This window comes from Pongo pygmaeus, chromosome 6 (genome assembly GCF_028885625.2).
Source record: "Pongo pygmaeus isolate AG05252 chromosome 6, NHGRI_mPonPyg2-v2.0_pri, whole genome shotgun sequence".
Lineage (NCBI taxonomy): Eukaryota > Metazoa > Chordata > Mammalia > Primates > Hominidae > Pongo > Pongo pygmaeus.
The window spans coordinates 28,095,182-28,118,788 of record NC_072379.2 but is presented as its reverse complement, the minus strand read 5'-3'; the positions used below and the strand labels follow the sequence as shown (position 1 = coordinate 28,118,788).

Below are 23,607 nucleotides of genomic sequence, written 5' to 3'. Positions count from 1 at the left end.
GAATTCTAGAAGTGTGAGATCTCTAAATTTAGTCTTTCTTTTCAATATTTCTTTGGCTATTCAGGTCCCTTGGGATTACATTTGAATTTTTGGATGGGTTTTCTCTGTTTCTTGGCCTGTTTTCCCTCCAAGGCAAAATCTCTGAGACAGGGTTCTGGAATTATGAGTGGAAACAATGGCAGGTTACACCCCCGCCCTGAAGCTTCAGGCACCGCTGGTAACTGAGAGCTCATTGTGGAGGATCAGCAGTCTGAGGTTCTTTGGATTGCTTCCCCACACAATGAGCTACTGCCTCATGAACTAGGCAAGGTTGGTTAGGGCCCCCATCTTCTCTGTTTGCTGCACCCAAGGAAGGGCCCCTATTTCACAAGTAGGTCTTGAGTGATAAAAGGGAGCCTCCAACTCTCAAATGCACTTGCCAAGGACTTAGCCTCCAAAAGAGTAGATGGGGCTTGGATGCAGAATGCTGTATTGTCTCTGGCTTTAGAATCAGGGCAGTAGTAAAGATGACTAAACTCTTTATTTGTGTAAATATTTTATGCTAGTAAATACCTCAAATATTAGCTTAAAATTTGAAAGATGATTTTTTTTTTTGAGATAGAGTCTCACTCTTGTTGCTCAGGCTGGAGTGCAGTGGTGCAATCTTAGCTCACTGCAACCTCTGTCTCCTGGATTCAAGCAATTCTCCTGCCTCAGCCTCCTGAATATCTGGGATTACAGGTGCCCACCACCACGTCCAACTAATTTCTGTATTTTTAGTAGAGATGTGGTTTCATCATGTTAGCAAGGCTGGTCTCGAACTCCTGACCTCAGGTGATCCACCCACCTCGGCCTCCCAAAGTGCTGGGATTATAGGCATGAGACACCATGCCCAGCCAAAAGATGATAAATTCTGAAAGTATATATATAGATTTAGATTTCCATCCTAGCTTCTCTACTTAAAAGCCAAAAGATCCTGCACAATTCACTCATCTTCCCTGAGACTGTTAACTTATCTATGCTATGGGATCAATGACATCTCTATTAAGGGTTTTTTTTTTTTTCTGGAAGTATAAGTGCCAAAATCTTTGTGAAGGATCTGACACACAGAGTCTAGAATGTAACAGGTAACTGTAACTGATAACTTAATTCCATTTCTTCCATTTCTCTTTTCCTATGATTTACACCATCTTTATTTTAAGATACCTCAAACACTAAATAGATTTTTGAATTTAAATGCTAAGTACTGTAAAATTTAAAAAATTCTTTTGGCCGGGCACGTGGCTCACACCTGTAATCCCAGCACTTTGGGAGGCTGAGGCTGGCGGATCACCTAAGGTCAGGAGTTTAAGACCAGCCTGGCAAACATGATGAAACTTGGTCTTTACTAAACAATACAAAAATTAGCTAGGTGTGGTGGTGGGCACCTGTAATCCTAGCTACTTGGGAGGCTGAGGCAGGAGAATCACTCAAACCTGGAAGGTGAAGATTGCAGTGAGCCAAGCTCATGCCACTGCACTCCAGCCTGGGTGACAGGGTCAGACTCTGTCTCAAAAAATAAACATAATTTATTGAGATGTATACCATATTGTTTATTAATACATTTTATATTGTATCCATTAATTATTATAATAGTGGTAGTCATTTTTAATATTTTGTCTTTTAACTTTTATACCAGAGTTAAAAGTTACTTGTGTGTTATTTCTTCAACATTCAGGGTAAAGATGGTTCACGGTAAAGATAGTGTGAGAAAAATGATGTCTACTAAAAATCTTTTTTCTTTGTGTTTCCCTCAGCAGGATACCTTGCTTTAGGTTCTGCTCAGTAGACAGTTTCCAATTGTGTGCACCGCCTGCGACTGATGCTGACAGAAACCAATTAGTGCATACTGTCAAGTCTTAAAATGAAACACAGGGTAGATCCCTAATTAAATTTATTACAATATCATCATCGCTGTCATTTTTATAACAGGAGTGAGAGTAATATAGTAAGCTTTATTGGTGCTAGAGAATTCAATTCATATCATTCTTGTTTTCTAGGGACTGTTACCGTTTGCTGTGGTAGGGAGTATGGATGAAGTGAAAGTTGGAAAAAGGATGGTCAGAGGCTGTTACTACCCTTGGGGAGTTTTGCAAGGTAAATATGAAAGAGGGCAGACTGTGGAATGATTAAGTTCAATATATGTGTATCATTCATAGTCTCAAAGTAACATTTTAAATTGAGCTAATATTCGTAACTCTTGCTAATCTGTAAGTTAACAATTACTAATGAGGAAGGCAAACTATGTTTTATGTAAATTAATGCTTACTGTGACAATGACTCATTCTCATAGAAGTTTGCTGAACGCTGCTTTAAGCCAAAATCTCCAGAGGCTGGGAAGAACCTCTTTGTTTATCCCAATGCTCCCAATGTGCCACGTGCATATTATCTGTCTTTGTATAAATTATGACATTGAGAATGCTGGAAAGCACTTTAAACAAAATGCAAGCAAAAATACTAGTGTGTAGATGTGTTGCATAAACTCATTGCTAGCTAATGTAGAAACCATTTTAAACTGGTCACTAGAAAAAAGAATGATAAACTTTTTAAAACAAAGTACAATTTGCCTTTGGCTAAAGATTATACCTTTGACATTTGTATTATTATTTAGCATCATAATGAGTTAGAATAGTGTAGTAAGCAGTAATTTATTATCTTTTTCATATACTTATGGTAGTAATTATTGGGGAATGGAAGATTTCTACTTATACTGGTTTCCAAATGATATTTTTGGTTTTTTTGTTTGTTTTTTGAGACAGATTTTTGTTCTTGTCACCCAGGCTGGAGTGCGAGTGGCATGATCTTGGCTCACTGCAACCTCTGCCTCCCAGGTTGAAGTGATTCTCCTGCCTCAGCCTTCTGAGTAGCTGGGATTACATGTGCCTGCCACCACACCTGGCTGATTTTTGTATTTTTAGTAGAGATGGGGTTTCACCATGTTAGTCAGGCTGATCTCAAACTCCCGACCTCAGGTGATCCACCTGCCTTGGCCTCTAAAAGTGCTGGGATTATAGGCATGAGCCACCATGCCCAGCCCCAAATGATGTTTTTCAAAAATTGACATATTCGAAATTTTAAAATTTGTTAAACATACTTAAAACTTAATGTTTTAATATATATTATGTTTTATTATATATTAGTATGTGTTATAAAATATATATCTGTACTATATGTTGATGTGTAAAATTTGGTCACAGTATTAATCACAATAAACCATATATTATCAATCTTCTGGACATGATAAACACAGGAGAGAGCCATACAGATGATTTTTCATTAATTAATCTTAATTGACAAAATTGTATGTACTTATCATATACAACATGATGTTTTGAAATACATATACATTGTGGAATGGCTAAATTGACATAATTAACATGTGTATCTCAATTATTTTTGTGATGAAAGCTTAAATCTATCTTAGCAATTTTCAGGAGTATAAAATATTGTTATTAACATAGTCACTATGTTGTGCAGTAGATCTCTTTAACTTGTTCTTACCTAACTAAAAGTTTGTATCCTTTGACTAACATCTCTCCTACCATACCCTCTACCTAACTCATGTAACCAGCATTCTACTCTCTGTTTCTACAAGTTTAACTTTTAAAAATTTGATATGTTAGTGAGATCATTTACTATTTGTCTTTCTGTGCTTGGCATATTCACTTAGTGTAAAGTCCTCCAGTTCCATCCATGTTGCTGCAAATGATGGATTTCCTGATTTGTAAGGCTGAATAGTATTCCATTGTGTATATATACCACACGTTTTTTCTTCATGCATCCATACATGGACACTGAGATTGCTTCCATATCTTGGCTCTTGTGAGTAATGGTAGTGTAGGTATCTCTCCAACATACTGACTTCATTTTGGGGAGGTAATATATCCAGTAGTGAGATGGCTGGATCATATGGTAGTTGTTTTATTTTTAATTTTTTGAAGAAACTCCAATACTGTTTTTCATAATGGCTATCCTAATTTACATTGCCACCAACAGTGTACAAGCATTCCCTTTTTTCCACATCCTCACCAGCACTTGTTTGTCTTGGTCATTTTAGCATGGGTGAAGTAACAGCTTATTGTGTTTTTAATTTTTTTTTTTTTGAGATGGAGTTTAGCTCTTGTTGCCCAGGCTGGAGTGCAATGGTGTGATCTCGGCTCACTGCAACCTCTTCCTCCTGGGTTCAAGCAATTCTCCTTCCTCAGCCTCCCTAGTAGCTGGGATTACAGGCACATGCCACCATAAACAGGTAATTTTTTTTTGAATTTTTAGTAGAGATGGGGTTTTGGCATGTGGGGCAGGCTAGTCTCAAACTCCTGACCACAGGTGATCTGCCTGCCTCAGCCTCCCAAACTGCTAGGATTACAGGCATGAGCCACCACACTGGGCCTGTGTTTTTTAATTTTTAATTTTTATGGATACACAGTAGGTGTATGTATTTATAGGGCACATGATTATAGGGCATTCAATGTGTAGTACTCACATCAGGGTAAATAGAGTACCCATCACCTCAAGCATTTATCCTTTCTTTGTGTCACAAACAATCCAAGTATACTCTTTTAGTTATTCTAAAATGTACAATAAATTATTGTTGACTGTAGTCACCTTCTGTGCTATCAAATACTAGATCTCACTCATTCTATGTAACTATTTACTTGTACCATCAACCATCCCCACTTCTCTCCCTCCCCAGTCCTTTCCTAGTTTCTGGTAATAAACATTCCACCCTTTATCCCTATGGGCTCAATTGTTTTAATTTTTAGCTCCACAAATGAGTGAGAACATGTGAAATTTGTCTTCCTGTGTCTTATTTCACTTAACATAATATCCTCGGTTCCATTCATGTTGTTGCAAATGACGGGATCTCATTATTTTTTATGGCTGAAGAGTACTCCATCAGGTATATGTATCACATTTACTTTATTCATTCATCTGATGATGGATACTTAGGTTGCTTTCAAATTTTGGCTATTGTGAATACTGCTGTAACAAACATGGGAGTGGAGCTATCTCTTTAATATACTACTTTCCTTTCTTCTGAGTATATACCCACTAGTGGGATTGCTGGATCATACGGTAGTTCTATTTTTAGTTTTTTTGAGGAAACTCCATACTGTTTTCCGTAAAGACTATACTGATTGACATTCCTGCCAACAGTGTACAAGGATTCCTTTTTCTCCACATCTTCACCAGCATTTGTTATTGCCTGTCTTTTGGTTAAAAGCTTTTTTAACTGGGGTGAGATGATATCTCATTGTAGTTTTTATTTGCCTTTCTCTGGTAATCAGTGATGTTGAGTACCTTTTCATTTGCTTGTTTGGCATTTTAAAACACCCACAATAAGCAGTTACTTCACACATGTTAAAACGGCTATTATCAGTAAGACAAAAGAAGACATTTTCATGTCTTCTTTGGGGAAATATCTATTCAGATCTTTTGCCCATTTTAAATTGGATTATTAGATTTTTTCCTATTGAGTTGTTTGAGCTTCTTAAATATATTCTGGTTATTAATCTCTTGTCAGATAAATCATTTGCAAATATTTTCTCATTGTGTAGGTTTTCTCTTCACTTTGTCGATTGTTTCCTTTGTTTTGCAGAAGCTTTTTAATTTGAGATGATGCCATTTGTCTATTTTTGCTTTGATTGCCTGTGCTTGTGGGGTATTACTCAATAAATGTCCTGAAGAGTTTCCCCAATGTTTTTTATAGTAGTTTCATAGTTTGAGGTCTTAGATTTAAGTCTTTAATCCGTTTTGATTTGATTTTTATATGTGGTGAAAGATAAAAGTCTAGTTTCTTTCTTCTGCATATGGATATCCAGTTTTCCCAACACCATTTATTGAAGAGCTTATCCTTTCCCCAATGTATGTGCTTGGCACCTTTGTTGAAAACGAGTTCCCTGTGGCTGTATGGATTTATTCCTGGGTTCTCTATTCTGTTCCATTGGTCTGTGTGTCTGTTTTTATGCTGGTACCATGCTGTTTCACTTATGGCTTTGTAGTATAATTTGAGGTCAGGTAATGCGATTCCTCCAGTGTTGTTATTTTTGCCCAGAATTGCTTTAAGTATTTTTTTGGTTCCATATACATCTTAGGATTGTTTTTTCTTTTTCTTTGAAGAATGTCACTGGTATTTTGATAGGTATTGCATTGAATCTATAGATTGCTTTGGGTAGTATGGACATTTTAACAATATTATTGATTCTTCCAATCCATGAACATGAACTCTGTTTTCATTGTTTTGCATCCTTTTCAATTTCTTACATCAGTATTTATAGTTTTCATTGTAGGGATTTTTCATTTCTTTGGTCATGTTTATTTCTAGGTATTTTATTTTATTTATAGCTATTATAAATTGGATTAGTTTTTATTTCTTTTTCAGATTTTTCACTGTTGGCATATAATAATGCTACTGATTTTTGTAGGTTGATTTTGTATGTTGTAACTTTATTACTTTTGTTTATCTGTTCTAATAGTTTTTTTTTGATGGAGTCTAGGTTTTTCTGCATGGGAGATGATATCATCTGCAAGCAAGGATAATTTGACTTCTTCCTTTCCAATTTGGAAACCCTTTATATCTTTCTCTGGTTTTATTGCTCTAGCTAGGACTTCCAGTTGAATAACAGTGGTGAAAGTGGGCATCCTTGTCATTTTCCAGATCTTAGAGGAAAAGCTTTAAGTTTTTTCCCATTCAGTATGATACTAGCTGTGAGTCTGCCATACATGGCTTTTATTATGTTGAGGTATGTTCCTTCTATCCCCAGTTTTTTAAATTTTTTTATGATGAAGGGATATTGAATTTTATCAAATGCCCTTTCAGCATCAATTGAAATGATCATATGGTTTTTGTCCTTCATTCTGATAGGAATGTACCATACTGATATGATGTACCATATTGATTGATTTGTGTGTGCTGAAGCATCCTTGCATCCCTGGGATAAATCCCACTTGGTCATAATGCATGATTTTTAATGTGTTGTTGAATTCAGTTTGCTAGTATTTTTTTGAGGGGTTTTTCATCAATGTTCCTCAGAGATATTGGCCTGGAGTTTTCTTGTTTTGATGTGTCTTTGTATGGTTTTGGTATCAGGGTAACACTGGCCTTGTTGAATGAGTTCTGATTTATTCCCTTCTCCTGTATGTTTTAGAATAGTTTGAGTAGAATTAGTATTGGTTCTTTAAATGTTTGCTGAAATTCATCAGTGAAGCCATCAGATCCTGGACTTGTCTTTGCTGGGAGACTTCTTATTATGATTTTGGTCTCATTACTTGTTATTTGTCCATCCAGGTTTACAATTTCTTCATGGTTCAATCTTGATAGTATGTATATGTCTAGGAATTCATCAATGTCTTCTATGTTTTTTAATTTATTGGCATATAGTGGCTCACAGTGGCCTCTAATGAGCCTTTGGATTTCTGCAGCCTCAGTTGTAATGTCTCCTTTTTCTTTCTTTCTCTTTTTTTTGTCTTTAGAGATGGGGGTCTCACTATGTTGCCCAGGTTGGTCTCAAGACTCCTGGCTCAAGCAATCCTCCTGCCTCAGCCTCCCAGAGTGCTGGGATTACAGGCATGAGCCACTGCACCTGGCCATTATGTCTCCTTTTTCATCTCTGATTTTATTTATTTGGATCTACTCTTTTTCTTTCTCAGTCTGGGTAAAGGTTCACAGATTTTGTTTATATTTTCAAAAAATAAACTTTTCATTTCATTGATCTTTGGTATATTTTCATTTCTTTCTGCTCTGATTTTTATTATTTCTTATACTAATTTTGGCTTTGGTTTGCTCTTGCATTTCTAGTTCTTTAAGATGCATTGTTAGATTGTTTATTTGATGTTTTTCTACTTTTCTTGATGTAGGCACTTATTGCTATAAACTTTGTTCTTGTTACTGCTTTTGCTGTGTCCCATAGGTTTTGGTATGTTATATTTCCATTTTCATTTGTTTCAATAAATTTTAAAATTACCTTCTTTATTTCCTCATTGACCCACTGGTCATTCAGGAACATATTGCTTAATTTCCATGTGTTTGTGTAGTTTCCAAAGTTCCTCTTGTTATTGATCTATACTTTTATTCCATTGTAGTCAGGGATAATACTTGATGATTTCATATTTTGGATTGTTTAAGACTTGTTTTGTCACCTAACATATGCTCTATCCTTGAGAATATGCTACATGTGGAGGAGAAGAATGTGCATTCTGTAGCCATTGGATGAAATGTCCTGTAACTATCTTTTAGGTCCATTTGGTCCATACTGCAGATTAAGTCGGGATTTTTTTGCTGATTTTCTGTCTGGATGATCTGTCCAATGCCAAAAGTGGAGTGTTGAAGTCGCCAGCTATTATTGTATTCGCATCTTTCTTTTTCTTTAGCTCTAATAATATTTGCTTTATATATCTAAGTGCTCCAATGTTGGGTACATACATATTTATAGTTGTTATAGCCTCTTGCTGAATTGATTCCTTTATTCATATGTAATGAACCTTCCTTGTCTGTTTCAACAGTTTTTGTCTTGAAATGTATTTTATCTGATATAAGTATACATTTTTGTGTTCTGTTTTGGTTTCCATTTGCATGGAATTATCTTTTCCCATCCCTTTATTTTCAGTCTATTTGTGTCGTTTTATGTGTGGTCTTGTAGGCAACAGATCATTGGGTCTTTTTTGTTGTTGTTGTTGTTTTTTGGTTTTTGGTTTTTTTTTTGAGACAGAGTCTTGCTCTGTCACCCAGGCTGGAGTGCAATGGCACAATCTCGGCACACTGCAACATCCACCTCTAGGGTTCAAGTGATTCTCCTGCCTCAGCCTCCTGAGTAGCTGGGAGTATAGATGCCCACCACTACACCCAGCTAATCACTCTATGTCTCTTGATTGGAGAGTTTAGTCCATTTACTCACATTCAAGGTTATTATTGATAAGTAAGGACTTCCTCATCATTTTGTTATTTGTTTTCTGGTGACTTTGTGGTCTTCTCTTCTTTCTTTCCTACCTTCTTATCTTCCTTTTAGCCAAGGTGATTTTCTCTGATGGTATACTTTAATTTCTTGCTTTCTATTTTTTGTGTATCTGTTGTATGTTTTTTGATTTGAGGTTACCATGAGGCTTGCATATAGCATCTTATAACCCATTATTTTAAACTGATGACAACTTATCACTGATTGCATAAATGAACAAAGAAACTAATGAATGAGCAAAAAACTAATAAAAACTTTACACTTTAACTTCATCTCTCCACTTTTTTAACATTTAAAAAAGTTCTATTTCTATCTTATACTGTTTATGTCTTGAAAAGTTATAGTTATCATTTTTGATAGGTTTACCTTTTAGTATTTCTACTCCAGAGATGAGTGCTTTACCCACCACAATAAGCTTGTTATAACATTCCATGTGTATCTGTATACTTACTGTTAGGTTGGTGTGAAAGCAGTTGCAGTTTTGCTATTAAAAGTTATGGCATTAAAAGTAATGGCAAAAAACACAGCTCCTCTTTTTTTTTTTTTTTTTTTGAGACAGAGTCTAGCTCTGTCACCCAGGCTGGAGTGCAGTGGCGTGATCTCAGCTCACTGCAACCTCTGCCTTCCAGGTTCAAGCAATTATCCTGCCTCAGACTCCTGAGTAGCTAGGATTACAGACACCCACTACCACGTCCAGCTAATTTTTGTATTTCTAGTAGAGATGGGGTTTCACTGTGTTGGCCAGGCTGGTCTTGAACTCCTGACCTTGTGATCCTCCCACCTCAGCCTCTCAAAGTGCTGGGATTACAAGCATGAGCCACCATGCCCAACCCACAGTTCCTCTTGAGCCAACCTAATATTACCAGTGAGTCTTGTACCTTCAAATGGTTTCTTATTGCCCATCAATGTAATATATATATATATGAATTCCCTTTAGTATTTATTTTAGGACAGGTTTGGTGCTAATGAAATCCTTCAACTTGTATTTGTCTGAGAAAGTCTTCATTTCTCCCTCATGTTCATAGGATATTTTTGCTGGATATACCATTCTTGGCTAAAAGGTTTTCTTCTTCAGCATTTTACATACATCATGCCATTCTCTCCTGGCCTGTAAGTTTTTCACTGAAAAGTGTGCTGCCAGACACATTGAGGCTCCATTGTATGTTATTTGTTTGTTTTCTCTTGCTGCTTTTAGGATCCTTTCTTTATCCTTGACCTTTGGGAGTTTGATTATCACATCCCTTGAGGTAATCTTCTATGGGTTAGATCTGCTTGGTGTTCTATAACTTTCTTGTACTTGAACATTGATATCTTTCTCTAGGTTTGAGACATTCCCTGATATTATCCCTTTGAATAATCTTTCTACTCTTATCTCTCCCTCTCTGCCTCCTTTTTAAGGCCAATAACTCTTAAATTTGCCCTTTTGAGACAATTTTTAGATCTTGTAGGTAAACTTTACTTTTAAATTCATTTTTCTTTTGTCTCCTCTAACTGTATTTTCAAATAGCTTTCTTCAAGCGCACTAATTTTTTCTTCTGCTTGACCAGTTCTGCTGTTAAGAGACTCTGATGCATTCTTCAGTATGTCAATTAATTTTTTTAGTTTCAATATTTCTGCTTGATTTTTAAAAACTATTTTAATCTCTTTGGTAAATTTATCTAATATAATTCTGAATTTCTTCTCTGTGTTATTTTGAATTTCATTGAGCTCTTTTAAAACAGCTATTTTGAGTTCTCTGAAGGGTTACTTATCTCTGTCTTGAGACATATGATTGAGATTGGTCACTAGTGCCTTATTTGGTTCATTTGGTGAGGTCATGTTTTCTGGGATGGTCTTGATGCTTGTCAATGTTTATCTATATCTGGGCATTGAATAGTTATATATGTATTGTAATCTTTGCAGTCTGGGCTCAATTGTGCCTGTTCTTCTTGAGAGGGTTTTCTAAGTATTCAAAAGGAATTTACTAGGGAGTACCCCAAGCCCAGTAACACTGTGACTCTAGCAGACTCATACTGCCTCAGTGGTCTTAGATAATATCTGGGAGAATTCCCTGGATTATTAGGCAGAATCTCTCAAACTCTTTCTCACTTTCTCCCAAACAGAAGGAGTCTGTCTGTCTGTGCTAGGTTGCTTGGAGTTGAGGAAGGGGTGACATAGTCGCTCCTGTGGCCACCACGGCTGGGACTGTGCTGGGTCACATATGAAGCCTGCAAATTACTGGGTCCTGCCCAAGGCCCATGGCAAGTACTGCCTTGCTACTACTTATGTTTGTTTGAGGCCCAAAGGATCTTTAGTCAGCAAGTGGTGAGTCCTGCCGGGCTGGGTCCACCTCTTCAGTGCAGCAAGTTCCCTTCTGTCCCAGAGTGAGTCTAGAAATGTCCAGGAAGTAGGTCCTGGAATCGGTTTAGTGTGTGTTTTACTGTGGCTGAGCTGCTACTCAAGTTGTAAGACAAAGTTCTCTTCTAATTGTCCTTCTCTTTCCCACAAGTGGAAGGCATCTCTCTTTGAGCTGCACTGCCTGGAATTGGGGGAGGTGTGATACAAGCATTTCTTGGCCACCAAAACTGGCGTCTTACTGGGTCACATGCATTCCCATTCCACTGGCTCTGAGCAAGCTCAGTACCTGGACTTGCCCAAGGACTGCAGACCTTGTGGTCTGACTGCCTTTCAAATTTATCCAGGACCCCAGGGCACTTTAATTAACATGTGGTGGAGGTAGCTGGAACTTAAGTTCCTATCTATCTCTGGCATGGGGGATTCCTCTTTAGTGGGTTCTAGGTTAAATGCTCCCTTTGGCCAGGAGTGGTGGCTCACACTTGTAGTCCCAACACTTTGGGAGGCTGAGGCAGATGGATCACCTGAGGTCAGGAGTTCAAGACCAGCATGACCAATATGGTGAAACCCTGTCTCCACTAAAAATACAAAAATTAGCCAGGCATGGTGGTGTGTAGCTGTAGTCCCAGCTACTCAGGAGGCTGAGGTAGGAGAATCACTTGAACCTGGGAATTGGAGGTTGCAGTGAGCCAGGATCATGCCACTGCACTCCAGCCTGGGTGAAAAAAAAAAAAATGCTCCCTTTGTGGGCCCTAGCAGAATTCTGCCCTGTGTTGTGTTCCACTGTGACAGGGCAGTCACTGAATTCCAATGCAAAGTCCCACAATCACTTCACTCTCCCTCCCCAAAGCACACAGATTCTCTCTCTGTTAAGTATGGTGCTGCTGGGGGATGAACGTCAGCAGACATAGGCTATGCAAGACTCTTTACTACAATCTTCAGTGCCACTTTTCTTGATATAATGTTAAAAGCAGGTAGTGTGATTGCTCACCTGATTTTTCATTCTTATGAAGGTGCTTTCTTGCATGGATAATTGTTCAATTTGGTGTTTATATAGGGGGCTGACTGAGGAGGGGTTCTATTCAGCAACTTTCCTTCACCCCACTCCCCATTTTAGCAATTTTGAAATATACGGTAGCTTATTATTAATTTTGGGCACCATGCAGTGCAATAGATCACTGAAGCTTACTCCTCCAGTCTAACTAAAATTTTGTACCGTTTGATCAGTATTTTCCATTTCCCCATCCCTCTGCCTCCCCACTTTCCTCCAGTCACCACCTGTCTACTCTCTATTTCTGTGAGATTGACGTTTTTAGTTAACCACATATAAGTGAGATTATGCAGTATTTGTCCTTCTGTGACTGGTTTATTTTTTTTAGCATAATGTCCTACAGTTTCATTCATGTTTTACACATGACAGGATTTCATTCTTTTTAAAAGCTCTACAGTATTTTATTCTGCACCTTGTTGATGGGCACTTTGATTGCTTCCATATCTTGGCTATTGTGAATAATGATGAAAAATATAATGCTTAGGAATAAATCTAACCAAGGAATTAAAATATCTGCACACTAAGAACTGTAAATCTTTGCCAGGTGCGGTGGCTCACACCTGTAATCCCAGCACTTTGGGAGGCTGAGGTGGGTGGATCACTTGAGGCCAGGAGCTTGAGACCACCCTGGCCCACATGGCAAAACCCCATCTCTACTAAAAATACAAAAACTTAGCCATGTGTGGTGGTGGGTGCCTGTAATCCCAGGTACTCATGAGGCTGAGGCAGGAGAATCATTTGAGTCCAGGAGGTGGACATTGCAGTTAGCTGAGATTGCACCACTGCACTCCAGCCTGGGTGACAGAGCAAGACTCTGTCTCAAAACAAACAAACAAACAAACAAACAAACAAACAAACACACACTGGGTGCAGTGGCTCACACCTGTAATCCCAGCACTTTAGGAGGCCGAGACTGGCAGATCACCTGAAGTCAGGAGTTCAAGACCAGCCTGGCCAACATGGGGAAACCCTATCTCCACTAAAAAAATAGAAAAATTAGGCTGGGTGCAGTGGCTCACGCCTCTAATCCCAGCAGTTTGGGAGGCTGAGGCGAGCAGATCACCTGAGGTCAGGAGTTTGAGATGAGCCTGACCAACATGGAGAAACCCCGTCTCTACTAAAAATACAAAATTAGCTGGGTGTGGTGGTGCATGCCTGTAATTCTAGCTACTCGGGAGGCCGAGGGAGCAGAATTGCTTGAACCCTGGAGGCGGAGTTTGTGGTGAGCCGAGATTGCACCATTGCTCTCCAGCTTGGGCAATGAGCAAAACTCCATCTAAAAAAGAAAAAAATAAAAATTAGCCAGATATGGTGGTGCATGCCTGTAATCCCAGCTCCTTGGGAGGCTGAGGCAGGAGAATCACTTGAACCTGGGAGGCGGATGTTGCAGTGAGCCGAGATCGCCAGGGCAACAGAGCAAGACTCCACCTCAAAAAAAAAAAAAAAAAAAAGAGCTGTAAAACCCAATTTAAAATTGAAGAAGAGTTTGCCTTCCTGCTCCTTATCTGTTGCTCCCCGCAGCCTCCACCGAGCATCATGGCTCCTCGGAAGGGCAGCAGTTGGGTAGCCAAGACCAACTCCTTAGGGAGGTGGAAGCTCACCTCCTTTCTTAAAGACTTCGACCGTGAAGTGGAAATATGAATCAAGCCAACTGAGTCAGTCAGGCAGAACCTCTTCAAGGAGATGGATAACCTCTACAACATCCAGATCCTGTGGCTCCCCGAGGCGCTGCGCAAAGATGAATGTCTCAACTACTTCTCCTTTGGAGGAAACAAACAAGGCTTAGAAGAGGCAGCAACGCTGACCTGGATATCACCGAAATAAGCAAACTAACCGCAGGAGCTATTCAAACACCCCTGAAATCTACTAAAGCACGATGGGTGATACAAGTAGATGAAATGATAGTGGAAGAGAACAAAGAAGAGGAAAATAAACACAGGGATCTTCAAACTGCAAGAGTCAAAAGGTGACCTCCATCCAAGAAGAGAACTCAGTCTGTACAAGGAAAAGGCAGAAGAGAAAGGTCAAGCTGTGCTAACACTGTTACCCGAGCTGTGGGCTGATTGGACGTGTCCATAGTGAAACCACCTCCAGGCCTGATACCCAGATTTGACTCGAGGGTCTTCATGATCCCTGGCCTGTGCACTCCTGCCACAGGAGAGCAGATTTACAACATCTCAGGAAATGGCAGCCCTCTTGCCCACAGCAAAGAGATCTTCCTCACTGTGCCAGTGGGTGGCAAAGAGTGCATGTGATTATTTGCCAGTGACTTGCAGAGGCTCAGTATTGCCCAGCTAGATCCATAGGCTTTGGGAAACATTAAGAAGCTCTCCAACCATCTTGCCCAAATCTGCAGCAGCACACGCACCCATAAATGAGAAACCAAAGTTGACAGGATGGACTTTTTTTTCTTTCCTTGGGACAGAGTTTTGCTCTTATCACCCAGACTGGAGTGCAATGGCATGATCTTGACTCACTGCAACCTCTGCCTCCCTGGTTCAAGTGATTCTCTTGCCACAGCCTCCTGAGTAGCTGGGATTAGAGGTGCCCGCCACCATGCCCGGCTAATTTTTTGTGTTTTAAATAGAGACAGGGTTTCACCATGTTGGTCAGGCTGGTCTCGAACTCCTGACCTCAGGTAATCCCGCTGCCTTGGTCTTGCAAAATGCTGGGATTACAGGCTTGAGCCACTGTGCCCAGCCAAGACTTCTTCCCTTCAGGCCTATTGTTTGAGTGTAAAGTTCCAAAGCTAGGAGCCATGTTCCTCTGGGGAAATTCAGGAAGGGGAGAGACATGCTCTTCCCACACCAGTTAGGTAGAGCTGTGCTGTTCAGCCCTCCATCCCAGTTGACCCCAGCCATTGCTTACAGGGACCATGCCATGGAAACATCCTGTCAGTCTCCAGCTGAATCTTCCCTGCTCTCTGAGCGGCTGCCTTCTGCCCCCTGTACCTCAGCATCCTCTTTGCCCTGCCCTGCCTGCAACTGAGGTGGTGCACAAGAACTCCACGTTCTCTAGAAGACTGCCTCCACCACCCCTACCCAGAAAGCCTTTGCATCTGACATTTCTGCTCTCTATGCTTGAGACTGGGAGGTTTACACTCAGAGAAGTGAGCTTTGGGCCATGAGAGAGCTATTCCAGAAAGTAGGGGGAACTGTACAAATCAGCAGAGCAGGACAGTTGGCAGCAGTAACCTCAGCAGGGAACATGCACATCTCCCCTCTGGCACTCATCTCTCCTCCCCCCTCCCTCCTTTTCCTCCTCCTGTGGGAGGTGCTCAATGGGACTTTGGGATCTTTCACCTGCTGTGCCCAGTAGCTCTTTGAAGCCCACTTGTGAGACAGTGTTTGGTTTTTTGTGTTTTGTTTTTTTTGTTGAAATGGAGTCTCGCTCTGTCACCCAGGCTGGATATGCAATGGCATGATCTTGGCTCACTGCAACTTCCATCTCCCAGATTCAAGAAATTCTCCTGCTTCAGCCTCCCAAGTACCTGGGATTACAGGCACGTGCCACTACCCCTGGTTAATTTTTGTATTTTTACTAGAGATGAGGTTTCACCATGTTGGCCAGGCTGTTCTTGAACTTCTGACCTTTAAGTGATCCACCTGTCTCGGCCTTCTGTAGTGCTGGGATTACAGGCATGAGCCACTGTGCCCAGCTGAAACATTGTTTTATGTTTATCCCTGTCTACAGAAGACCAAATACTGGTTTGGTGACAGCTTCTGTGTCTTACTCTTCTACCTCCCTAGTCAGTGGGAATTTGGATAAGGGAATTGTAGGGCTTAGATTCTAGGGTTTTTATGTGACTGATCACAAAATAATTCTCTCTAAGCTATCTATGGCCCAGTGGTCCCTGCCAAGTCTGTTGATTTCAGAAACCACTTCTCTTTTATGGGGCTCATGGGGGCAGGGGCTGGTGTGATTTGCCTGGTGGCCTCATTCCCTGTGTTTAGCCTGTGTCTGGGGCATGGACTTTGTTAAATGGAGTCAACAGTGAGGCCCTCATGCTGCAGCCAGCCTCTTTGCCCCAGAGAATCCTGTGCTGTGTTCTAAGAATTTGAGAACTAGAGTCCTCACCCCTAGGCTTGAGGGCACATGGTTTTCTCAAGTAGGGCTCATTGTGGTATTTGTTATTACTTTGCAACAGACCATTTTAGTAATACAATCCTGTTCAAGTTTAATTCTTTTAAGTTCTTTTATTCTCCTTTCTTTGAGATTTTTGTGTATATTGTGTGTGTGTATATATATATATACATATATATATACACACACATACACACACATATATATATATAGTATATATTGTTCTTCTGAGTAATGGTATCTCTAAACTGATTTGTTGTAATCAGAGCTGGTACCTGCTTTCAATAAATTCTGGTTTTGTGTTTAAAAAAAATTGGAGAAGACACAAATAAATAGAAAGTTACCACATGTCCATGATTAGAAGAAATAATATTGTTAAAATGTCCATACTATACAAAGTGCTCTACAGATTTAATACCATTCCTATCAAAATTCCTAAGTCATTTTTCACAGAAATAGAAAAATTCCTAAAATTATACAAAACCAGAAAAAACCCTGCATAGTCAAAACAATTTTGGCAGAAAACAACACAGCTGAAAGTATTGTACTCCTTGATTTCAAGATATATTATAAAGCAATTGTAATCCAAACAGCATGGCACTGGCATAAAAACAGACACATTAATCCACATAACAGGATAGAATGCCCATAAATAAACTTAAGTATAGTCAATTGATTTTTGACCAAGGTGCCAAGAACACATACTGGGCACAGTATGGTCTCTTCAATAAGTAGTATTGATAACACTGGATATTCACATGCAGAAGAATAAAATTAGACTCTTATTTCACAGCATGCAAAAAAATCAATTCAAAATGAATAAAAGTCTTAAACTCAATACTTAAAATTATAAAGCCATTAGAACAAAACAGGAGAAAAGCTCCATGACATTGGTCATGACAATTATTTCTTGAATAGAACTCCAAAAGCTGGCAGGGTGCAGTGACTCATGCCTGTAATCTCAGCACTTTGGGAGGCTGAGGCGGGTGGATCACCAAAGGTCAGGAGTTTCAGACCAGCCTGACCAACATGGTGAAACCCTGTCTACTAGAAATACAAAAATTAGCTGGGTGTGGTGGCGGGTGCCGGTAATCCCAGCTACTCCGGAGGCTGAGGCAGGAGAATTGCTTGAATCTGAGAGGCAGAGGTTGCAGTAAGCCGAGATCATGCCACCGAACTCCAGCCTGGGTGACAGAGCAAGACTCTGCCTCAAATAAAATAAATAAAATAAAATAAAATAAAATAAAATAAAATAAAATAAAATAAAATAAAAAGAAGAACTTCAAAAGCACCAGCAACAAAACCAAAAGAAACAATTAATAGCATGAAGATATAACCCAGAGACTGGAAAAAAATATTTTCAAATTATACATCTGATAAGGGGCTAATGTCCAAAATATACAATATTTTTGGTACGACTCTAACAACTCAATAGCAAGAAAACAACACAAGGAAAAATGGGCAAAGGATCTGAACAGGCATTTCTCAAAAGAAGAAACACAAATGGCCAAAAGAAATATGAAAAAAATAGTATCTCTAATCATCAGGAAAATGTGAATTAAACACATGATGAAGTATCACCTCATGTCTGTTAGAATGACTATTATCAAAAAGACAAATGATAACAAGTGCTGGCAAGCATATGGAGAAAAGAGAATTCTTTTTTTAAAAAATTTGTATTTATGTTCAGGGGTACATGTGCAAGTTTGTTATACAGGCAAATTGCATGTCATGGGAGTTTGGTGTACAGTTTATTTCATTACACAGATAATAAGCACAGTACTGGCTGGACGCAGTGGCTCGAGTCTGTAATCCCAGTACTTTGGCAGGCAGAGGCATGTGGATCACTTGAGGTCAGGAGTTTAAGACTAGCTTGACCAACATGGTGAAACCCCATCTCTACTAAAAAATACAAAAATTAGCCGGGCATGGTGGTATGCGCCTTTAATCCCAGCTACTTAAGAGACTGAGGCGGGAGAATTTCTTGAACCCGGGAGGTGGAGGTTACAGTGAGCCGAGATTGTGCCTTTGCACTCCAGCCTCAGCAACAGAGCGAGACTCCATCTCAAAAACAACAAGAAAGAAAATGCTCACTTTGGCAGCACGTATACTAAAAAAAAAAAAAAAAGAAAAACAGTAGTTTTTCTATCCTCACTTTCCTCCCACCCTCAAGGAGGCCTCAGTGTCTGTTGTTCCTCTGTTTGTGTTCATGTGTTCTCAATATTTATCTCCCACTTATAAAAGAGAGGATGCGTGATATTTGGTTTTCTGTTCCTGCATTACATCACTTAGGATAATGGCTTCAGCTCCATTCATGTTGCTGCAAAGGACACGATCTTGTTCTTTTTTTTATGGCTGTGCAGTATTCCATGGTGTATATGTATGTTTTCTCTATCCAGTCTACCACTGATGGGCATTTAGGTTGATTCTATGTCTTTGTTATTGTGAATAGTGCTGTGATACACATGCCTATGTCTTTATGGTAGAACAATATATATTCCTTTGGGTATAAACCCAGTAATAGGATTGCTGGGTCAAATGGTAGTTCTGTTTTAACTTCATTAAGAAATTGTCAGGCTGGGCACGGTGGCTTATGCCTGTAATCCCAGCACTTTGGGAGGCTGAAAAGGGTGGGTCACCTGAGATCAGGAGTTTGAAACCAGCCTAGTCAACATGGTGAAACTCCATCTCTTACTAAAAATACAAAAATTAGCTGGGTGTGGTGGTGGATATCTGTAATCCCAGCTACTCGAGAAGCTGAGACAGGAGAATCACTTGAAACTAAGAGGAGGACAGAGGTTGCAGTGAGCTGAGATCGTCCCACTGCACTCCAGCCTGGGTGACAAGAGTGAAACTCTGTCTGAAAAAAAAAAAAGAAAGAAAGAAATTATCAAACTACTTTTCACCATGGCTGAACTAATTTATATTCCCACCGGCAGTTTATATACATTCCCAAGAGAAAAGGGAATTCTTAAACACCATTGGTGGGAATTTAAGTTGGTACAGCCATTTTGGGAAATAATATAAAGGTTCTTCAAAAACTAAAAATAGTATTACTGTATGATCCAGCAGTACCACTTCTGGGTATGTACCCTAGTGGAATGAAATTGATCTGTCAAAAGATGTCTGCACTCACATTTTTATTTCAGCCTTTTAAAATATATTAAGACTTATTTTGTGGCCTAACGTATAATCTGTCCTGAAGAATATCTTGTGTTTGTTTGAGAAAAATGTGTATTACATTGCTGTTGGATGAAATATTCCACATATGTCCATTAGGTCTGTTTGGTCTAAAGTGTAGTTTAAATCTGACTTTTTTTTTTTTTTACTGATTTTCTGGCTGGATAGTCTATCCATTCCTGAAAGCAGGGTATATAAGTTTCTTACTATTATTGTAATATAGTCTATCTCCCCCTCAGGTCTATTAATATTTGCCTTATATATTTAGAAGCTCTGATATTGGGTCCATATATATTTACAATTTTTTTTAATGAACTGACCTCTTCATCATTATATGACCTTCTTCATATCATTTTACAGTTTTTGACTTAAAGTCTATCTTCTGTGATAGGAGTATAGCTCTCTGTGCTCTCTCTTTTAGTTTCTAATTGCATGGAATATCTTTCCAACTAAAGTATGTATAATTATAAGGCCTTTTTGCTAGCAGAATTTACTTTGATAAAATTATTTACACTAGTGATGTTATATTACATATTGTTAGCACTCCAAAATACCCAGAGGTAGTTTATAACATACAACACAATTGTTAATAAAAACCTATAGCATATATGCATATAAAATATTTCACTCTTTCTTGCTTATTCTTCAGGTAATAACTTTAAAGCAAATTTGCTAACCTATATATAATCTCTGCCTATAGTTGGTACGTATAGTACAACCACACTTATGTGGTTTAAAGAATTATAGCTATTAATAGCTATTAATAATGTATTCATTCATTATTTCATGATTTCATTCATTCATGATTGTCAGGGATTGATAATGAATGTGGTTGATTCATTATTATTTTTTTACTAGTGGAAAATGAAAATCACTGTGACTTCATTAAGCTCTGAGATATGCTTCTTTGTACCAATATGGAAAATCTAAAAGAAAAAACCCACACTCAGCATTATGAATGTTATAGGTACCAAACACTGCAGAAAATGGGCTTTACAGATGTAGGAACCAGCCAGATAGGTGAGTAAAAATATTGCTAGCACAACCAAATGGATAATTTAGGAGTCCCCTACAAACACAAGGTACAATAATTTGGGTATGAGAATAATTATACTTCTCCCATCTTGAACCATCCTAAAGAAAACATCCTGAATGTTAGATGTTTTTATCATCTTTTGATGAAGATAGAGATAGTAGGAACAACATAATGTGAGATCTCATTTTTATGCTGAAATATGTGTATACAGTACGTATATAAGCTGAAATGTGTATCAAAGAAAAAACCCAGTATTCTATTTTTTTTGTATTTATATGAAAGGTATATTTATTATGTGAAAGACAGGATAGGCTGGGCACAGTGGCTCATGCCTGTAATCCCAGCACTTTGGGAGGCCAAGGTGTACGGATCATCTGAGGTCAGGAGTTCAAAACCAGCTTAGCCAACATGGTGAAACCCCGTCTCTACTAAAAATACAAAAATTAGCTGGGCGTGGTGGTGTGTGCCTGTAATCCCAGCTACTTGGGAGGCTGAGGCTGGAGAATCACTTGAACCCAGGAGGCGGAGTTTGCAGTGAGCCGAGATTGCATCACTGCACTCCAGCCTGGGCGACAGAGCTAGAATTTATCTCAAAATAAAAGATAAAGAAAAAGATAGAAAAATATTAGCAAAGTTTGACAAAAGATATTAAGAAGAGTTTGATGGAGGAACCAGCTGAAAAGCTGTAGTGCAGTGTCCTGGAAGTTAAATGAGAAAAGTTTGAGAGCAGGTGTACTTCTCTAACTTGAAGAAGAATACAGCTGGGTGCGGTGGCTCCTGCCTGTAATCCCAGCACTTTGGGAGGCAGAGGCAGGCAGATCACCTGAGGTCAGGCGTTTAAGATCAGCCTGGCCAACATGGTAAAACCCTGTCCCTACTAAAAATACAAAAAAAATTATCCAAGCATGGTGGTGGGTGCCCATAATCCCAGTTACTCTGGAGGCTGAGGCAAGAGAATCACTTGAACCTGGTCAGCAGAGGTTGCAGTGAGCCAAGATCATGCCACTGCACTCCAGCCTAACCAACAAAGCAAGACTCTGCCTCAAAAAAAAAAAAAAAAGACAAGTAGGACTCATGTTGCAAAAATATGGCACTGCAGTGTATATAATCCAGTTATATCATTCATTGTTCTCTGCAGACACCAAAAATTTAACCATCTTAAATGAATAATATTTTGAAATTTATTTCAAAATATTATTGCTTTATTTTAGACTATTTGCTTTATTTTAGACTATTTTTGAAAATCATCTCATACATTAGAGGTTTCCCTGAATTTTATTATCAAAAGATGTGAAGAAGTATGACATGCTGGAAAGTGGTGGGGATAAGAATTCACTCATACAAGTGTTGGAAAATTCTAGTATTCTTTACATATACTCTCTATATATTCTGATCTTAAGTATTATGCCTTGGTTTTTACATCTTATGGTATGGAAATTTCCATTTTGTGCTGCTAAACATGACAGAATGTTGGTAAATTTCCTTATATAGGATGTTACATACAATATATATTTTTTACATGTTTATACTAGCATTATTTTTTTTTTTTTGAGATGGAGTCTTGCTCAGTCTCCCAGGCTGGAGTGCAGTGGCACAATTTTGGCTCATTGCAACCTCCTCATCGCAGGTTCAAGCGATTCTCCTACCTCATTTTAATATGACTAAGAAAACATTTCTCTTTAGTTTTCAAGAAATCTCTGAAGCCAAAAGACAAGAGTTCTATGATCAATGTCAGAGGGAAGAAGAAAAGTTGAAACAGATTTATGCAGCAAGTCAAGGAGAAAGAAGCAACATTGAAAGAAGCCAAAAAAGAAGTCAGTACTGAAGTTGGATATAATTTGCATTAATTTTTGGGTGCCCGATTAATTTGGGGGTTTAATCTCAAGAGTTTAGTTTTTGGAGGATACTTGCTGTTTTTCAAAAAGTAAGTTTTTACCATGTAGATTGGAATATAGCCTTTACAAAAGTATAGTCTGTAGTGTTTTTTCAAGAGAACTCAGATAATTTTCCACTTAAATAACCCTTAAGATCATTTTATAAAAATTTATTTATTTTATTTATAATTTAAATTTTCATGCACAAAGTTTAATTTGTGACAAACCCAAGCCATTTACTTTTGAGAAGAGTCTTGTACTGTCTAATGCTATTAATGCACTAGAAAATTGTCTTCACTTTTATAAATAAGCAAATGTTGACTAATGCTGGCCTTGATTAATGAGGAAATTTTAAGTTGGTAAATTATTTTATTCCATGCCATTTCTAATAAAATGGAAAAGAAGGCTATTAATATAGTTTTAATTGCCACAAATACGTTTTTGGTGAAGACATATTTTTGAAACCATAATTTCTTTCTCTCAAGTGTAGGTGGCTATAGTTTAAGAACATTTAGTGTTCTTAGGTAAATTGGAACATGAACTTCCTTTTTCTTAAAAATAAATTGGTAATTAGGCACTATAGGCCAGATGTCTCACTCAAAGACAGTTGAATTATAAGTAATAAAAATTTTGGCTGGGTGTGGTGGCTCAAACCTATAATTCCAGCACTTTGGGAGACGGAGGCAGGCAGATCACCTAAGGTCAGGAGTTTGAGACCAGCCTGGCCAACATGATGAAACCTCGTCTCAACTAAAAATAAATTAGCGAGGCCTGGTGGTGCATGCCTTTAATTCCAGCTACTTGAGAGGCTGAGGCAGGAGAATTGCTTGAACCTGAGAGGTGGAGGTTGCAGTGAGCCAAGATCGCGCCACTGCACTCCAGCCTGGGCAAGAGTGAGACTCCTTCTCAAAAAAAAAAAAAAAAAAAAAAAATCCATTAGCTTAGGTATAAAGGAAAAGTCTGGATGTATACAGGGGTACGTCATGGCATCCAAGAACAAGAGGCATAGCTGGATCTCATGAAGACTTAAACTGAAACTAGGAAGTGACCAGAAACCAAAGCAACCATTTAAATTTTCTC

General features: G+C 38.7%; 2 pseudogenes; both read left to right on the top strand.

The window, feature by feature from the left end:
* The window catches only part of LOC129041488 (septin-14-like), a 57,647-nt pseudogene that overhangs the window by 22,501 nt on the left and 11,539 nt on the right, over positions 1–23,607 (top strand).
* LOC129041365 (borealin-like) lies at positions 13,280–14,813 on the top strand (annotated as a pseudogene).